This window comes from Leptonychotes weddellii, unplaced genomic scaffold (genome assembly GCF_054177405.1).
Source record: "Leptonychotes weddellii isolate Sample4059 unplaced genomic scaffold, ASM5417740v2 HiC_scaffold_647, whole genome shotgun sequence".
Taxonomy (NCBI): Eukaryota; Metazoa; Chordata; class Mammalia; order Carnivora; family Phocidae; genus Leptonychotes; species Leptonychotes weddellii.
The window spans coordinates 337-14,685 of NW_028033642.1; the positions used below are offsets into that span (position 1 = coordinate 337).

The following is a 14,349-nucleotide window of genomic DNA, read 5'->3' on the forward strand; positions in this document are numbered from 1 at the left end:
ACACACATATACATACATACACACACACACACACATATACCAAAAATAAGGTTAACTACTAATGAAGGGGTAGAATATGACTCTGCCAGAAAGTGGTTGCTTTTCTGTTCAGAGAGTTGCTGTTATTCTTTTCTTTGACCTCCTGTTGAGTTCGTAGGTGATCAGAATGGTTTGATCCCTATCTAGCTGAATTCCTGAGACCAGACGAAATTTATGTCTCCTACTCCTCTGCCATCTTGCTCCTCCCCCTTAAAGCTCATTTTAATACTTTGGTTGGGGAACGAATGTGGGAATTACCTGGTCATCCACAGGAAGGGTGAGGAGGCTAGAAAAGGAGTCTTCTATTGTTTGGGAATAAATGAAATCCTGACAGCTCTTCATGCAGTTAGTGATGGCTTATTTTTTCTGATCAAGGACACCCATACTAGTGGAAAAAGCCATCTTTTGTCTTATCAGTGGGTAAAAGCCATCTTTCTCTGGGAGTTAAAGGGAATAATGCATTGTTTTCACAAATGTGGGGTCATGGCTATTGTCAGATGAGAAAGGCATAGTCTTTGGGGTCAGACCTGGATTTCGATCCAGGCTTCCTTCCACACTAGCTGAATGATTTTGGGCAAGTAACTCACCTCCTTTGAGCTTCAGTTTCTTCATGAGTACAGAGGCAAAAATAACACATACCTCACAGAGTCGTAAAAGAGGGCTAGTTGCAGAGCCTGGGACCTAGAAGGGGTTCAGCGAACTCCCTTTCTACTATCAGTGTTGCTTTTCTTTGCAAAGAAGGAAGGCTAACATCCAGAAAATTAGCAAAGACAAACTCACAAGAGCTGATTTTTCTCTTACTAATCAGCCACAGTAAATGACAGGTGACTATTTTCTCAAAGCAGGGAGCTTCATTTTATGAACTCCCCTCCTAAGTAATCTTCAAGTGCTCTCCAAAAATTTGGTGAGACACTTCATATCTCGTTGAAGCTAGTTTTAGCAAAGATGCAGCTGGTGTTAAAAAAAAAAAAAAGTGGGCATATACATAAAAATAGCGTGTTAGCTGAGACTGCTATGACAAGGCACCAGAGACTGGGTGGCTTATAAACAGCAGAAATTATTTTCTCATGGTTCAGAAGCTAGAAATCTGCGATCAGGGTGCCAGCATGGTTGGGGTGTGGTGAGACTCCTTTACCCAGTTGCAGACTTCCATATTCTGGTTGTATCTTTACATGGTAGGAACAGCAGAAGAGCTCTCTGGGGCACCTCTTCTAAGAGCATGCATCACATTCATGAGGATCTTGTCTTCATGACCTCATTACCTCCCAAAGGCTCTACCTCTTTGTACTGCCACATTGGGTGATGATTGGGTTGGGATTTCAGTATCTGAATTTGGGGGCGGGGCACAAACATTCAGTCCATAGCAAATGGTAATTTCATAACAAACTTGTCCATATATCGCAGTTTCTCCTTGGAAAGGAAACCACCAATAGCAGAACATCTACTCCATGCTACATATTTTCATATACCTATCCTCTTTCTTATCTATAATGAATACGTACAAGAATTCTTTTTAAACTTTGCCTGTGATCCTTGGCAAGAAATATATTTGAATTATGTCTATGTATACACGTATATGTAATAACATTATACACATAGATAAAACAGAAGAAAAATTTCATGAAACAATACTTACCTTACGGAACTTACCTTATGATATTTTCTATTCTATACTCTTTCATTTTGTGAAAATGTCGAGTGTACCTCAACATTATGTTATGACCTGCTAATGTATAGCAACTGGCATTTTGAAACATTCTGCCCTACATTCTAGGTACTAGGATCTACATTTTGGTTTTTACATCAGAATTGGATATTCAAAGAGCCTGTGGCCACAAGCAGGAAGTATCAGGTTAGGGATCTGAATGTAGAGTTTTGATTCTGAAATCCGTATTGCTTCCGTCACACTGTGTGGCTGTTTGTGGAAATTTCCTATCTTACTTTTATGTATCTGTGTCCCAAACATTCTTAGCTGTTCAGAGGCCATGAAACCATTTGTTAAGCCAGTCCTGGGAGCAATTAAAACAACTGCACTAGGGGCGCCTGGGTGGCTCAGTTGGTTAAGCAACTGCCTTCGGCTCAGGTCATGATCCTGGAGTCCCAGGATCGAGTCCCGCATCGGGCTCCCTGCTAAGCAGGGAGTCTGCTTCTCCTGCTCCCGCTACCCCCTCTTGTGCTCTGTCTCTAAAATAAATAAATAAAATCTAAAAAAAAAAAAAAAAAAAAACAACTGCACTAGACATGAAAGGCATCGTTTCTACAACTCTCTTCTTTGCTGCTTTCTCACTGAGTGCGCTGTACATGCAGAAAAGCTGGTCTCTTTATTGAGATGTTTTAAAGTAATAGTTATTTTTTTTTCCCCCAAAGGGAGGCACAAGCTGCTAGCTGAAACTGAGGAGAAAAATATTTATTTAGTGTTTGCCTTTCCATTTTGCACCCATTTGGCCTAGAGAATGAGCAAAATCAAGGCAACGTAAAGAAGGCAATGTTGTACCCCTGGATTCATTTTGATGATTTTTTTACTCACACCTTAAAGCAGACCAGAGAACGCAACACAACCACATGTTATATAGTCTATCAAGGTTTTCCAGTGACATGTTGCTTTCTGGAATTCTTAAAAATAATAACCTTTGTGAATCCAATGTAAAAAATAGCTAGTGTAGGGGAGCCTGGGTGGCTCAGTCGTTAAGCGTCTGCCTTCGGCTCAGGTCATGATCCCAGGGTCCCGGGATCGAGCCCCGCATCGGGCTCCCTGCTCGGCGGAGAGCCTGCTTCTCCCTCTCCCTCTGCCTGCCGCTCTGCCTACTTGTGCTCTCTCTCTCTCTCTGTTAAATAAATAAAAATCTTAAAAAAAAAAATAGCTAGTGTGTTTAAAAAAACCCTTTTATTCAAAGAGTCTGGAAAGACTGTTATGTGGCCTTGCCCCCTCGTGTAGTTAAATGGAGGGACTTAGCTTATCTGGGAGATTTTTCACTGAAGAGCTTCAAGAGTCTGAGCAGGCCAGAGCCACCAATGCCTCACAGAGAGCAACTCCTTAGAAGCTCAGTTACGTCCAGCCTGGTGGGAAGCCTGCTTAAGCCAGGCATCTGTTTTGACGTTCTAATACTAAGCTGCCTTATTCAAAATGCCAGAACGTGTAAGTGATTACGGCAAAATTCTGTAGTTTGTTATTTTTAGAAAAGGAACAACAACGAAAAAGAAATGAAGAAAGAGATTGCAGGTTTTGATATAACTCAGCAGCCGCTAAAGATTGGACGCCGGCCCAGAACACCAGAAAAATCTCCATTTTGACAGGTCATGCATTCAATCAGTCAATAAATATCAGGTATGTACTGTGCGCTGGATACAAAGGCAAGCCATTGACCCTATTCTCCAGAAATGTACTCATTGCAAAATTGATTTCTTTATATGTCCTCTGTTCCAGAAAGCGTTTGGGTGACTGGGAGCTCCTTCTGAGCCAAATTTCTGTTTCTGATACACTAGGGCAATGGCATGTCATGGAAGGTCACTGGAGGCAGTGGGGATGGCAGACATGGAGCTGAGCAGTCTTGCGGTCCTTTGTTTAAGGGGTAGTTCTTGGGATATGGAGAAATAGACCTAGTTCCCTTTCTTCAGGCAGCTGAGAACAGTGACTATTGAAATTTACTTGGTTCTGTAGAGTAAGAGCCCTTTACTTAGACTTTTAGAACCCAGAGAGGGTTTGGGATTATGGTTATAAACTAAAGGGGATTCTAATTACTTACCGCTTTTGGGGGGGGTGGGTGTGTGTGTGTGTGTTCATTCGTTTATTTTTTTTAAAAAGATAAAACTAAAAACCAAACATCCCTGCCTTCAAGGAGCATCCATTCATTTTTGACATAGTAGCGCCTAATGCAGGAGCTATATTCCTTGGGAAAACTATTTCAGGCTTCTTTACAGATTTGGTTTCTCTGGATTGAAGGATTCCAGAAAAGTGTGGGCTTTGTACAAGAGCCCAACAGGCCTTTTCAAGGTCCACTGGACTAGCCATTGTGTTGCAACTGAGTTTTAGGGCCAGGATCAAGAGCTCTTCTTTTAAAAAATTTTTTTGAGAACTTGCTTTGTCTGAAATAGACACTACTACAAGGGCATAGTACCTGGAATACAATAGAAGTCCAGTGAGTATCTTTTGAAAAAAATGCAGGGATGGTTAATTCTTGGTCCCAATCTCAATGAAATTTGAAATCTAGTGTTGTAAGCAGACATTGACTTTCAGCGAGTCATTTAATCAACAAATATTAAGTGTCTGTTACTGACAGGCACTTTCCTGGATTCTAGGCAACAAGGTTATGGTTACGGTGAGAACAGGATCGCCAGGTTGAAACCTCAGTGTCATAGTAACGACAGTCATAGATAACTGTTGTTCGGCGCTCATTACGTACCAGCAACCATGCTAAGTGATTTATGTAATTATCTTACTGATTTCCCGTGACACTCCTGGGTGGTATTGTTATACTATCTTAATGATTACTTTATTTGAGAAAACCGAGTCTTGGAGAGGTGAAGCAACTTGCCCAGAGTCATAAAGCAAAGAAGTCGTACAGCCAGGATTTTAGTCTTTGTGGGACTCGCGCATTCCTAATGGCTTTTAACCTAAAGGTTCATTGTCATTAAATGTCATTGTCATTAAAAAGTCGCCTAATATTCTTTCACTGAAATGATTTTGTAGGAGAAATGAACAACACTTCAGCTGATGGTTGCTCTTGCTGAGGCTTATTAATATGGGATTCCTGGTCAGGTCAGTGTGTACGTCCGGAGACCTTGGGTAATACTGTGTGTTTTACTAATGACTGCTCTTTAGTTAAATCTTAGGAGTCTGTGTAAATCTCCTCCTAAATGAGTGAGACGTGTTTTGAAATATTCCTTGTTTCTTCAAGTACTTAAAGGCTTTTCCTGCCAAATCTAGAGCTTTTAATTAAAAGTGCGGTGCCCTGGAGAGGATGAATGCTCTCCCGGGCCCTGCTCAGACCCACTGTTTACCCTCTGGGCCGAGGAGGGGGTGGCCATACAGCTGTGACAGGAACCAGTGGTGGTCAGGGAGAAGTGGCTTTTGTTTCCTTCACTTTCTATTCCTCTAGTCCTCAAGGACATGGTCCCACTGCTGGGGTGGCTACAAAGCGCCACTGGGGTCGAATTTACTGGGTGGTGAGAGGCTGATGAAGGAGGCTGGTCTGACGGCTGGGGACAGTATTTGGGATCTGCTGTGGTCCTGGTTCTTGAGAAACAGAGGGAGTGGGTTACCAGTATTTATCATCCTCTCTGCTGGGCTAATAATTACTTCCTTGGGTCTCTGAAGCCATTTCCTCTACCTCAATGCTTCCTTCCCTACTGAAGGTCAAAGAAAGAAAGGTCCAGCTGAGTCTTCATTTGGGGTGGGTCAGGGTGGCTCAGCCACCTCTGCTGCTTGTCTCCATCTTCTGTCTCACGTCCTGTGCTGGTTATTCCATTGGCCCCTTTCCCCCATTCAGTTAGAGCAAAGCCTTTCTTTGTTCACTGCTCAAATGTCTCGTCTGTAGAAGTATCTACCTCAGGCAGCTGCCATGAGGATGAAATGAAATAAACGATCAAAGAACTTTGTAAGAATTCTGCAGGTGTCAGTTGCAGGACTGAAGGTGCTCGGTGTATGACCCGCGCCTTTGCACAGGAACTTGTGCTTAGGAGAGCCAACGCTTGACTTAATGCCCTGCTCTCACTCTCTGGAAATTCTTTTTTTTTTTTTTTTTTAATTTTTAAAAAAATTTATTTGTCAGAGACAGCGTGCACAAGCAGGGGGAGCAGCAGGCAGAGGGAGAAGCAGACTCCCCGCTGAGTGAGGAGCCCAACGAGGTGCCCAATGTGGGACTCGATCCCAGAACCCTGGGATCATGACCTGAGCCAAAGGCAGACGCTTAACTGGCTGAGCCACCCAGGTATCCCACTCTCTGGAAATTCTTAATAATTCCTGAACAGGGGGACCCTCATTTTCATTTTGCACTGGGTCCCACATATCCTGTATTGGTTCCTGCTTAGCTGTAAAAAGGCCAGACCATGCTCTTCTCTAGTACTGTCCTTCAATGAGATCTTGGTTGCTGATGATAACATGACACTTTATATCCTAAACATATACCTTTGTGAACGTGTGTTAGGACACGAGCCTTTCCCTCTGTTGCCACTATAATAAAGCTAAAAATTAGTTGCTGGGTGGTGGGCTTAAGACCTAGCTGGCTTTCACATACCACAAAGAAATTTGAGCTCCTTTAAAATCAAAGGATCAACATTATTAGGGGATTTACTGCATTTTCAGAAAGCATGCCACCAGCTTTCACCTGCTCTTCTGATTCCTAGGACAAAGGAAATTCTGGAGACAGGCAGTGAGACCTTGTTCTCATGTTACAAAAACAAACAAACAAACTATTGTGGAGTGTCATCTTTATTCATGAATCCATAAATCCCATAAATATGTCCATGGTGCCTATGAGGTGCACACGATAGGCATCCCACTCTGAGCTCCCAGTCTAGTGGGAGAGATCAGATTTACAAGAAGTGCTGTGTATCGAGTACATGAGCCTAAAGCAAGCTGGGAATCAATGGGAGTTCTGGAGGAGGGGACTGCTTAGTTGATACCTGAAGGATGAAAGGACAAGAGGAAGATGATTCCTTTGGAACTGACTTTAGTGATAGGTAGCCCAGGGATGTGAGAGACCTTGGGTAGAACTATACTAGGGATGGCTTTCAGGTCAAGTTGACCTGAGTGTGAGTATTCTTTCTGTGGCTAACTAGTTACGTCGCCTAAGAAAAGTTACTTGGCTTCCCTGAGCCTCAGTTTCTCATCTGTGAAATGGGGATAATTATGGTACCTACTTCACCGGGCTGTGATAAAGATTAAGGAGCTGATTTCTCGCAAATCTAACACAGGGCTTGGCAAGGCTAAGTCTCGATGAGCAGGTCGGTCAAGCCATGAGGTTTGCTGTGGTGGGGAAGAAATCTCAGAGAGAAAGCCCAGCCATTGTGTTCAGCCAAGTTGCAAACAGGAAATGATGTGGTCAGTCTCATAGGATTAAAAGCAGGGATCCTTATTAATATGGATATTCAAGATGCTGAAGTCATAGCCCCGAGGAAGGACCCGGGAACCCCTGTATTTAGTGAGACGCAGTGTATTTGTGGTTATAGCAGATAGTATCGAGAGGATGCTGAACACATCCACCTCAGTACTCACCCCTCTTGCTCATCTCCTAATTATTGCCATCTGTTCTCACCACTGAGTTCCCTGTGACAGAGTCGTTCTTGCTCGACCATGGCCTGACCAGGTCAGCGTGAGCAACAACAAAAACCATGACTTGTTCGTGGCGCTTGGCCTAACAGTCTGCTCATCAGAGAGTCGATTTCCTCTCAGAAACAGGACGTGGGACTGTTTGGTTTTTCTGGCCTAAGGTTTAAAGACGTCCTGAGCATGGGGCCAGGGGCCCTTGGCTCTGATTTGGATCATCTGCCTTGCAGAATTCGTTCTGAAATCGGGTTTCTTAAAGCCCTTTGGATTTCCTATCCGTAGCTTTTTTTTTTTTTTTTTTAATGCTTCTCATTTATCCATTGATACATAATCAAAACCTCTATCCAAAGCACTCTAGAAAGAGGTGGCTCTGGTGTCTGCGATTGAGGTTACAGTCTGATTGCAGAGACGGAGCAAGCTCCTAGGAAAGCTAAATCTGTGCATCTGTGCCTGGGATGTGGGACATTAAACCTCTCAGTTAATAAAACGGAAGATGGGGAGGGCGCCTGGGTGGCTCAGTCGTTAAGCGTCTGCCTTTGGCTCAGGTCATGATCCCAGAGTCCTGGGATCGAGTTCCGCATCGGGCTCCCTGCTCAGCGGGGAGCCTGCTTCTCCCTCTCCCACTCCCCCTGCTTGTGTTCCCTCTCTCGCTGTCTTTCTCTCTGTCAAATAAATAAATAATCTTAAAAAAATAAATAAAATGGAGGATGGGGGATGCCTGGGTGGCAAATGGTGGCAAATGACTGTTGCCACCAATATATAATTGAAAATTTTGATGTGTGCTCTAAGAGGGAGAAATGTTATGAGAGAAAGCTAAGAGGGTAGGCATAATTAAAATGGGCCAGGAAGTAACTTTTGAGGAAACGATTTGTAAACTGAAGATGAGTGGGGGAGTTAATTGGGTGTGAGCAGGCAGAATGCTTCAGGCATAAGAAAGAGCAAATTTTAAGGCCCAGAGTTAAGGAAATAATAATACTTAATTATAGTAATTATAAAAGCTAACATCTAGTGAACTCTTATTATGTGCCAGCAACTGTCCCAAGTGTTTTACCACTATTATCCCATTTTAGCCTCAGATGCTGTCTGGGGTAGATGCTGTTTTTATTCTTAATCTACAACTGAGAACATTGAGGCTAGGGGGATTAAGTAACTTAACTAAGGTCATGTAGCATGGAAGGGCCGGAAGGGGGGTTCACATTCAGCCACGATGATTAAACACTCACATTCTAAACTGCAATCTTGGTTCAGCTAAATAACTAAACGTTGGTCAGCCTATCTGTTAGGGTTCAGTTGCCAACAACAGAAACCTCCTTAGCTAGTTCAAGGAAGAAGGGACTTATCAGGTACACAGTGGTTTACAGAGTGCTGAAGGAACCAGAAGAAAGGCTCCTAGGCATACACTCCAGGCAAAGCTTCCAGAGACAACGTCCCACTCCCAGAACCAGGTGTTTCTTCTATGACGGGGAAACTACTGTTGGTTGCAGGAAGCCACCAAGTCTGGAAGCCAGGCACTTCAGAACCACACTGATTCTGGCCTAGTCTGTACCCACAGAATAGGTGCCTCATCCTCTGCCTCTCCCCTGCTTAACTGAGGCCCAAAGTCAAGTGCTGGTGATTGGCAGGATGAAACCAGAAGCTGGTCTCTAGCTGCAAGGGGAGTCTGGGAAATGTAGTTCTTAGCTTTCCTGCAATGCGAGGCATGGGTAGATGGTCCACAGGCTCCGAGTGACCCAGTGGGGCTGGAGTGCAGGGAGTGATAGGGAGGGGAGAGATGTAGTCAGGACCACATCAAGAAGGCCTTTGGGCCATGTTAAGGGATTTATATTCTATCTAGAATACAATGGGAAGCAGGGCACTAGCATAGTCTGATGTTTTTAAAAGAAGATCAACCTGGCTGATGTGTGGGAAGTAGGTTGGAGAAGACAGGAATGGATGCAGGAAGACCATTTACAGCCTATAAGATGTAAAGAATTTGACAGATTTTTTTTTTCCTCAAAGATTTATTTGAGAGAGAGAGAGAGAGAGCACGTGCATGTGAACTAGTGGGGAGAGGGGCAGAGGGAGAGAATCCCCAAGCAGACTCCTCGCCGAGCGCTGAGCCGGTGGCGGGGCTCAATCTCACAACCCATGAGATCACGACCTGAGCTGAAACCAAGAGTCAGATACTCAACCCACTGAGCCACCCTGGTGCCCCAAGAATTTGATAGATTTTAAATATGTCTTGGATATTGAATCAATATGATAGGGTGTTGAGTTATGGGAATTTGTGAAAGAAAGATGTCAAGGATGACTCCGGTTTCAGGCTTGAGAAACTGGGAAGATGGGGAAGCATTTGCTGAGGCAGAAAAGACTGGGGAATGACTTGGTTGCCTGGGTATTGGGGGGAAAAATGGAAAATCAAGAGTTCTGTCTTGTAGATCTCAAGTTTGAGATGTGTCTTAGACATGCTAGTTAAGTGGGCAGTTGTAGATGACTCTGGAGTGCGGGACTCAGGACCAGAGATAGAAATGTAGGAGTCGTCAGCAGATTTGTTTGAAGTCGAGAGACTGGGTGGGATCACCTCTGCACATGGTGCCGTAGAGGAAGAGAAGGGGGTGTGGACTGAGCCTTGAGCCATTTTGACAAGTAGAGTTTGGGTAGGTGTGACCAGTAAAGGAGACTGAGCAAGAACCAGAAAGGCAGGAGAGAAACACAAGCGGGTTCGAGGAGGCCAAGGAGAGTATTTCATGAAGGAGAGCGTAGTCTTTTTAAGGTAATGGTTTACTGGACTAGACAGGACAGATGCTTGGGTGACTTGGTGTTCTGGAGAGGGTTGCAGCACAGAAAAGGTCTGTAGGCAACATTTCTGAGTCTTGGCTGAGAAGGAGAACAGCTGATGGCCATAGAAGACTGTGATGTCAAGGGGGCTTGTTTTGTATGTGTTTTCAACTGGATGATAGGAGAGCCTCTGGAATGCTCCTGGGAATGGTCCTGTGGAAAGGAAAGTGGAGGATTCTGTCAGATGAGGAGCAGCAAAGTGAAGGACTGAAGTTCCTGAAAGGGACAGAGGGAACGGGGTCCTGGCCCGACCAGGAAGGAGTTAACAAAGGGGGGCCACAACCAGCCTGGGGATTTGGTGGCAAAAGCACGTTGGAAGGCTTGTCTGTTGGTTTCTGTTTTCCCTCTGAAGCACAGGGCAAGACTAGGCTATCAGTGACTGGAGGAAACTATCATGGTCTGTCTGTCCAGAGAGTCAGAGCCTGGGGCTGCTTACATCCTCCCTGCCAGAATAACCAGAATATCGTACGTCCTTTTGTTTAATGTTTAGGTAACTAATGGACCATTCTGGTGCCTGATCCCGATAAAAGGCTTTCTAGATCGACAGGAGTTATCCTTTCCATCTCTGGAAACCAGAATTACCCAGCAGAACCCAAGCAGTCATTTCCTTGCCATAATAAGAGAATAGAAGTTCTCTTCACTGGGCACGACAATATCCACGTAACATGTATTTGCTACAGACGCCGAGGGTTCCCATTGGGGCGGGGAGAAAGAGGAATACACAGAACAGTACAATACAGAGTGTGATGGGAAGTCCTGGGGCGGGAGGGGGTGAACATCAGGCATCTAGAGAACAAGGAGGAAACCCAGCCCATTTATTCACAAGCATATTTTGCCCGCCCCCCCCCCCGCCCAGTTTCTGCGTTCTTTCTAAAATCTCCAGCTGCGTTATTCACAGCTTCCTTCTTTCCTGCTGGGTAGAGATACTCACTCATGAGAAATATTAGAATAATCAGAGCAGAAGGCAAGCATCACAGAGAATCTCCTGGCCGTGGGTCCTAATAGGACGGCGTGCAGTGTCTCAAAGTGGAGAATAAAAATATCCCATCATTGGAGGCATTGGAAAGGAAACGGAGCAAGTAGCTAGACTAGATAGGGTGGGGGCACCCTATCCCGGCCCCAGACAAGATGTCCGAATGACTGATTCCAATTGGAGCTTTCCAAGATACTGTGATTTAAGCACTTGTTAAAAGGCCTGTGTGAGTTGTGATTGAATATGAAATGGGACACATGGTTTGCTTTATAATCCATCTGAAGCCCTTACAAAGGCCAAATGTTTTGGAGAATGTTTAACGTTCTGGCAAAGGTCATAAAGCTCTAATGGGCAGGAAGCTCAGGCAAACTTGATTAAAATATCCGTTCTTATTTCAGTCCCTGAACTAAATGAAATCGTGGGAGCAAGAATGGGAAAAGCCCAGGTAATTACATTTCATTACTTTTTTCATTCTCTTTCTTTGATTTAGTGGTCAGTCCTTTGTAGAAACTGCTTCTGCTGTTATGTTAGCAGTTGGCTTGTTCACTTAGCAGTGGGTGATGGGAAAACACCTCACCTAATGCTGTCTCACTCTGGATGGTTTCCTGGGTTTTTTTCCTCCCTCCATCTCCCCCCGCCCCTCCTGCCCCTTGCAACATTTGGCATCAACTTCTCTGCCACTTTTCAGATTTGTCATTGTTTAGTATATGAATTTGAAAGAAAAAAAAATTTTTTTTTCTTTAGTGTTTCCTTCCTTTCGTGTCTCTAATTCTTGTTGTCAGAGATCTCTCTGGAATTCCTATTTTTGCATTTTCCCCCTTTATAATTCACCTTGCGTAGGTTTCTGTTGAGCTGAAATCCCCAGAAATTGGAGTAGAGGAAGATTACTTTTTTTACTCTTCTTTTCAAGGCTACTACTTTAGTCCTTGTTTCAGCTTGTTCTATAATAGGTCCAACTTTATTTCAAATACTCTGAACATTTCTCTGAGGGTATATTGGCCACTTTTTGCCATCAACTGAATTTGTTTTAGCAACAAGAACCAAGGGGCTTTGATTATCAAGGTGTTAGCCATCGGTATATATATTACCTTTTGTGAGCTAAAGAATTTTCTAGAATCCTCCTTGAAGGTTAATCAGGATTTTAACTTGGGACAGTGCACCTTGTAGAGTCTCCATGGGGAAGATTCCCTTTTCCAAGGTACCATCTCAGCAGGAAGAATTCATGGTTGAGTTGAGAGTTTGCTTCATGACCTTGTTCCCAGACCTTGCCATGTCCATCTCAGGGTCCTGCTCAACAATATCCCTCAAACCCCTTTCCCATGAAAGCTCATCCAGCTCTGTGTCCATTGGAAAATGGCTAGGTTTTGTAACATGCAGAAAGGTACTGTTGTAAAGAAAATGTTCTGTCCCATAATCCTTTCAGATTGGGACCATCTTCTGGCAGATGGGAGAAGGGGCAAGGTGACTCAGGCCATAAGACCTGTTTCTGTCCCTGTCTTTGAACCCAGTTCTCTTGTAGTGTCAGGAGAGTGGCCTGAGTGCTACTTGAGGGTCTATGGAGACTTCCTTGCCAAGCCGTACCCCTTCTACTCCAGGTTTCTTCTGCCTTCCCTTGGGCCACCTCCTCTCCCAGGTGTGAAACACAAACAGAGGCAGGAGTTTTTCATTCCCTGCTGCTCCAGAACCTGTCACATGGAGAGAGGATGGTGAGGTGACCGTCAGCTCTACTTTTTCATTAAGAATTGGGGAGCAGTGCTCGTTTCCCCAGCCTAAAGTAGGAATGGAAGGGGGTTCTTGGGGGCAGGTGGAAGCTCTCCACCAACAGGCTTAGGGTCGTTGGAGGGTTCTCCTTACTCTTGAACTCAGGGCCTCATAATCCCCAAACTTCCAGTTTCGTTTTTAGGGTATGTGATGTTTTCTCGGGCCTGAGGGATCATTCTTGGCCCTTTGAAGCCTGTGAACCATATCCACTTCACCCCACAGCTGTGTAGTGTTCAAGACAATGAGAGAGAGGAGGAACAACTGAGTGATCAAGGTCCTAGGGTCTGGTCTTGATTTTTCACATTGCTTAAAACTTGTGAATGTGTATAAGGTAGGGTCTTTGTGCATGTGTGTATATTTTATAATAGCAGTATTATAATTACTTCTTTTGAAAATGGGATATCCTCACAGATACGCATGAAGGAACAGGGTGGGTACACATTGCCACTGTCAGACTTCCTCCCTGGCCCTGGTCACCTCTGAGAAGCCAAAGCTGCCTCCCAGTAGGAGCTGAAGCAAAAGCATTGTTTTCTCTTGGCCTGAGCTCCTGGAATTCCCTAAACCTCCCCCCTGAACACACCACAGACCGAAGAAACAAGAAGACAATAATAGAATGAGAGTAAACAGTGCTGGTTAGGGGCAACAGAGACCATCCTCTTCAGAGGATGTGGTAATGTGAGAACGAATTTATTTTCTCTAATTGCATTGCTCGGAGAGAAATTTTGCTGGAGGTAGAGGGTGGAGGAGAATTTTCTGGCTCACCAGAGGAAACCCACCCCCTGAGACAGAGTCTGGGGCTCTGGTGAACATGGCCTGATGGCTGGGGCGTCCTTGGCCTGGGCTTTCAGGGCCCAGCTGTGGGCATAAGCTCCTGGGGAGCACAGAGGAGGTCGCCTCAAATACAGTTGCTTTTTGGAATTGTGCAGTTGTTTTGGGTTTTCTGATTTTCTCTGTGACCTGCATATTAATGCTTAGGCCTTCAGAGCCTTAGGTTCTGCTTGAAGGCTGTGGGGGCTGAAAGCCCTACCTTTACCCAGGGAAGAAAGTGGCGCTGCCATTACAAAAATTTGTATTTTTGGCTCTGCTGGGTCCTTGAGTTTCTCCTTGAGGGGACTCCCTGTCTTTGCTTGAGGTCCATGCACAAGCCCGTTTCTTTCTTAGGCTCTGGCCGGTGATGGACTTGTTCTTTGTGAGCTTCAATCTTCCCTCTGCCCGCAGAGGCAACTCTAGTATCTAGTGGGCCTGGGCTCCGCACAGGGGCAGACACTGTTTAGGCTTTTAGCCACAGATCTTTTTGTCCCCTCGCTCTTCTTCAGGGATGAAGCCTCTGCCGCAGATGCCACTGCTGTTTTAATTTAATTTAATTTTTTTTTTATTCTTATGTTAATCCCCATACATTACATCATTAGTTTTAGATGTAGTGTTCCGTGATTCATTGTTTGCGTATAACACCCAGTGCTCCATGCAGAACATGCCCTCTTTAATACCCACCACC

General features: G+C 44.6%; 1 long non-coding RNA gene across 1 annotated transcript; it reads left to right on the top strand.

Annotated features, from left to right (window-relative positions):
* The first annotated feature begins 2,268 nt into the window (after window positions 1–2,268).
* LOC145719700 (uncharacterized) lies at window positions 2,269–11,751 on the top strand. Its single transcript, XR_014142556.1, has 2 exons — window positions 2,269–3,364; window positions 11,492–11,751. It is a non-coding gene; the product is annotated as an uncharacterized LOC145719700 (long non-coding RNA).
* Window positions 11,752–14,349: the final 2,598 nt, after the last annotated feature.